The sequence below is a fragment of the Podarcis pityusensis genome (genome assembly GCF_964106645.2).
Source record: "Podarcis pityusensis genome assembly, chromosome: 7".
NCBI classification, from domain to species: domain Eukaryota; kingdom Metazoa; phylum Chordata; class Lepidosauria; order Squamata; family Lacertidae; genus Podarcis; species Podarcis pityusensis.
The window spans coordinates 20,587,899-20,593,792 of record NC_138031.1 but is presented as its reverse complement, the minus strand read 5'-3'; positions in this window follow the sequence as shown (position 1 = coordinate 20,593,792).

Genomic DNA, 5,894 nt, shown 5'->3' with positions numbered 1-5,894 from the left:
TCATTTACGAATCGCTTCCTATGAAGCATCTCAAAGTGATTTCACAATACACTATATCACAATTGCAGATATAAAAACAATTTCAAAGCCAATACAGATGCCGAGCGGGATAAAAATATCCACTTAGAAAGTTTATTGAAAAAGGATTGTCTTCATCAGATGTCCAAATGACCACAGAGATGGCAACTGTCTGATATGTAACAGGAGGGAGTTCCAGTGGATCAGTGCTGCCACACTAAATGCCTGATTATGGCATTTCAGGACCTCCTGAAAAGATGCTATCTACAGGGTACAAATTGGAACAAAGAGGAAGCATAATCTTTCCCACCGACTACTTCTCCATTCTAACCCCAATAGCATTCCCTCAGTGGGATTCTAGAAAGAGCAGGATGGTCAAATAGCCATCAGTCAGAATATTCAGTCAATGCAATCTAGACCTTCATGTTCCGAGTTCAAGAACATGCTCTGAGTTCAGCTCTGTATAATTAATTATGATTGGTTTTTATCCCACTGAAGAGATCAGTTTCTGGCGTCTTGTTGGAGGGAGGGAAAGGGGCAAACTATTGGGGTGATGTAGGATGGTAGATCTCACACAAGACTGCATCAGACTAAGCTAATAAACCTCTCCAGTCAAGCATCTCTCTTGAAAAGCATGACATACCCCAGAAGTTTAAAGCTGATTCCATACCCTTGTTTGAGAAGTTCTGACTTTTACAATCTGTTTTCCTTGCTTATCTTTGCTCGTAATAAAACCCATCTCTCAACACGCTCATGAATCTATTCGTAGTGAGATCATGCATTTCTAACAAAAGATTACAAGCAGGCTTTCTTCTGCACCAGACATTTTACTGTGCTGAACACTGACTAAGATGTTAATCACTGCTCTGAAGACCTCTTTTTTTTTTGAAATTGTTGTGGATATCCTCATCAGCTGTTTTGACTTCCCTTCCCCTTGGAAAATCGCACACTTCTTAGACGTTCGTATCCTTTTCTTCCTTACATAGACAAAAGAAGTTGGAAGCACCTGTTAACTAAAAAAAAGATTGGCTATTAGTCTAGACATAAAAGAAATATATCAGGACCTGCACCTTCTTCCATACCCTTAGTTTTGTAGACAATCACAATACCATCATGCTATCTACTGTATTTTTCGCTCTATTAGACGCACTGGACGATTGGACACACCCAGTTTTTAGGGGAGGAAAACAAGAAATAAGAAAGGAACGCAAAGCATCCTGAGCTAAGAGGGAGCGCTCCTCCGTCTTCGCTCAGGAGGCTTTGTGGGGCTACCCCTGAAGCCAGGAGAGCAAGCAGGATCGGTGCGCACCAATCCCGCTTGCCCTCCTGGCTTCAGCGAAAGCAAGCCTACTGGCTTTCCTCCCGCAAGAGCCGCACACTCTTTAAAGGGAGCGCGGCTCTTGAGGGCTTTTCTGGGAGGTGGGGGAAGGGACAGAGCTGCCCCCCCTCCCAGGGATAGCCGCAGGAAGCCTCTGCAAAAGCCAGGGATAGTCGCAGGAAGCCTCTGCAGGGGAGCGGGATGAAGGCTCCCCGCTACCCTGCGGAGGCTTCGAGCGGCTAAGCCAGAAGCTAGAACAGTGGGATCGCAGCACGGCCTCTCCGGCATAAGCTGGCCTCTCTGGCATAAGCCAAGACAGCCAGCGGGATGGATCCCACTTGCTGTCCTGGCTTCTTCTTTAGCTGCGTGCAGCCTCTACCGGGCAAGGGGAGCCTTCATCCCCTGCCCGGGAAAGGCTGCACGTGGCTAAGGCTCCCCCAAGAGCCGTGCTCCCTTTAAAGAGCATGTGGAGTATGTGTGCAGCTCTTGGGGGCTTTTCCCTGAGGAGGGAGAAGGGCAGCCCTTCTCCCTCCTCGGGGAAAAGCCCCCAAGAGCCGCACACACACTCCACGTGGCTCTTTAAAAGGAGCGCTGACAGAGCCTCCCGCCTGCATTCGCTCCATAAGACACACACACATTTCCCCTTACTTTTTAGGAGGGGAAAAGTGCGTCTTATGGAGCGAAAAATACAGTATGGTCACTGTATTTCTATACCACCTTTCTACCCTCACCACAGCCTTGTAAAGTAAGCTAAGAGTCAGTGACTGTCTCAAGGTCACCCAGTGAGTTTTATGGCTGAATGAGAATTTGAATACTGGTCTCCTCCGCTGGCAGATGAACTCTGTGTATACATACAAAGATGTATGCAAATATGACATGGAGGCTGGCAACATCAACCCCGCCATGTGAGAATCCCTTGCAGACGACCGCAGTGCTTGGAGACGGACAGAACATGTATCCACAGCAGCAACCAGAGGAGGATTGACTGCCAGGAGGAGCGCAGAGAGAAATGCCACGGTGCATCTGCAGCAGCACAACCAGACACCTTCATTTGCCCCAGCTGCAACAAAACATGTCTCTCTCATATCAGTCTCTATAGTGAAGTGCAGTGGTACCTTGGTTCTCAAACGCCTTGGTACTCAAACAACTTGGAACCCAAACACTGCAAACCCAGAAGTAAGTGTTCCGGTTTCCGAACTTTTTTTGGCAGCCAAACGTGCTCCGTTTTGAGTGTTACACTTCTGATTTGAGTGCCACACTTCCAGTTTGAGTGTTACGCTGAAGTCTGTCTGTTTTTGCTATTTATTTTGTGTTTTCGTTTTCCGGCTTTCTTTGTGACTGTGCGGAACCCAGTTCAGCTACCGATTGTGTGACTGCAGTACATTGTTTCTTGCTTTCATTTTATGGATCAATGGTCTTGTTAGATAGTAAAATTCATGTTAAATTGCTGTTTCAGGGGTTGTTTTTAAAAGTCTGGAAGATTAATCCATTTTTCCTTACTTTCTATGGGAAAACACATCTTAGTTTTGGAACGCTTTGGTTTTGGAACGGACTTCCAGAATGGATTAAGTTTGAGAACCAATGTACCACTGTATGTGAAGATGTGTGTGTGTGTGTGTGCGTTCAGATGAAGGAAAATATCCTCTCAAATGCCCATGTTTCATATCTTAATAGTATTTAAAGTCATTATTAGTGTGATTCAATTTCAGTTTAGAACGCTGTACTTCTACATTAACAATTTTGGTTTTCTGTCTTGTGCTTTTGGTAGTGGCTCTCTTCTCATGTTAGGATAGTAACATGAACATGAAATTTATTACAGTCAGAGACTAGCTTGTGATAGCATAGTAATAAATTCCACCTTTTAATAAAGGCAAGGGTAACACGTAAAGGCTCATTCAAATGCATCATTATACGCTGTATTCATTTCGTCTCATGTAAATAACCCATGAACAGGTGGGTTTTGCATAGACAGTTTCTCTTAGGCAGCATACAAAAGAAAACCTCTGAGGGCCTTGAACCATTCAGAGCCTAGCACTCCACTCACCAATGAAGATGAGTCGGAATTAAAAATTAGAGGAAGTGTTGCAGGCTTCAGAGTCTCCTTAGTGTTGATTTACACCTGATAGAAGATCAAAACAAACGGGATCGTCTTTCTGGAAATATTCTACATCCTTTATTAAAATGGAATAACTCAAACCTGTTTTCTTAAATAATAAAAAGGTCAGCATTACAGAGTGGTATTTTTAGAAATGAGCCGCTTTTTGATAGGGAAAGTATGTTGGCAGCTTCTCGCAGTGTTTACAACAGCATTCCACTTTAATCTCATTTTTAAAAGGGGGAAAAAAAGAATCTTTAAATTATTACACAAGAGCGCTTTTGTTGACTACAATCAAGCAGTAATGTGAAAATTACGCAATCCAAGTTGCTTTAATGCTTATTTGGCAGTTATATAATAGGCCTGGATCCAAAGAATGGACATCTGTGTGCAGGGAGAGGAGCCACAGACATGGCTAGCGCTTGTTTAGCTGCAGCAGATCACAGCCCCAAAGAAACAAGCTGCTTTTTAAGAAGTGAGAGTAACTGATCCATAGCAGTATTCTCACTCAGGTATGCATACTTTCCTTCTCTAGGAGGTTTAACCTGGAACATGGCTCACCCTTCCATCTTACCATGTGTCACCTTTTATTTTCTCTAACCTTTTAAAGAACTTTCAACTCCCAAGTGGATATTATTATTATTATTATTATTATTACAGTTTAAAATCAGCTACGTGGTTCCTACAGTGTGCTTTCAGTGCATGTTGAGTTTCATTTCAAGAAGTGTGCATGCACACAAAAGCTTATACCCAGAACATGAAAAGCTTATACCCAGAACAAACTTAGCTGGTCTCCAAGGTGCCACTGGACAATTTTTATTTTGACTGTGTCAGACCAACACAGCTAACCTACCTGAATTTGAAGGGAAAGATTAACTACTATTAAAACCTGAAACCTGAAATATTCTTGTTAAGATATGGCTAACAGAATAACTGTAAGAAATACAAAGGCACTAGCTATATAGCAAGAGTGGGGAAGTTGTGGTCCTGCAGGTGCTATTGCACTTCCAACTCTGCGACTCCCCACCAGTGTGGTTAGGGGTTATGAGAGCTATAAGCCAGTAACATCTGGAGGGCAACATGTTCCCTACTTCTGTTGTATAATGGATGGGCAGTCCACTAATCCGATACCTTTCCTTATGAAATCAGGGTGGCTATCCTGTGATCTTCCAGTTGAGAGTACAGCTACCATTATCTTGCTTAGCTGGCCTTGCTGGCTGGAGCCGAGGCAAGCTTAGAGTCCCACAACTTTATTAATGTTTGTATTTATACCCCACCTTTCTCTCAAATTCAAGGCAGCTTACAACATCCAAAAACACCACTGCAAAATACAGAGTCATAAAAACACGATAGTTAAGAACAATGGTTAAAATACCTTAAAACGTTTAAAACCAACATTATAGTTTGCCTGGCAAGGCTACCACTGTAAAAATAAACCACCAGCTAAGAATTAGTCTTTCACAACTGTCATGCACTATTTTCAGTGAGCTATCCCCAAGGTATTCCCTTGGCTAGCTATCAACAATTCAAACCCCATCAGTGTGTGTGTTAAGGGAGTGCAGCTGTGCAAATCACTTTACCACAATTGAACTACCTTTGTTGTTTCGTTGCCCATATATATATATATATAGAGAGAGAGAGAGAGAGAGAGAGAGAGCTTTCATTCGAAAGTTTACATTATCCTGAATAATTCAGCATCCTTTGCAAATGTGGCCACCGTACTGTTCCCCTCCAACTCCAGATAATTTATGAAGTTAAAAAAAACATGCCCCTAATATAGATCCTGGGGAAAGCTCATTTCTTAATGCAAGTCCCATTGCACGAAAATCAGCAGCTTATGGTAGTAGTCATTATAGACTATATAGAAGAATAATTACACAGGTTGTATAGACTTCCTTGAAAGAGTAGCTCATCCCCATTCACTCTTCACACCCTTTGATTTTTATCCTGTTACCTGTGCAGTAAATAAACAAACATTGCTTATTGCCCTGATAATTTCAGTTTCCTTTTCAAGATATAACACCACACAGTAATCTACATGTAGATTCATGATAATACTTTTTCTACCTGTTGCTGTGAAACTCTTGTGACAACTGCAACACATTAGATGTTGGCCACTGGTTTCTATAAGACAGGCTACAAGGGAACAGCAGACATCTCTGTTGAAGGGATGTCTTAAATCAAGGGTACCATTTCTATTTATTCTTGGAAAGAATAAGACCCACACCCACTGTCCAAGTATATATAAATCTAGTGCTCATACACAGCAAATTTGATTCTTTATTAAAATAATATCGAATGGGAGCTTAGATCGTAGGGTTTTTTTAGCAATTGTACTTGGAAGTTTAAGCGATTCCTTTAAACTTTAAATTAGATTTCTACAGCTTCTCATGAATTGCTAGCTTTGCTGCCTTGAACAAAAACCTTTTACAAATCCAATTATAAAGATAGACAACCAGTCAA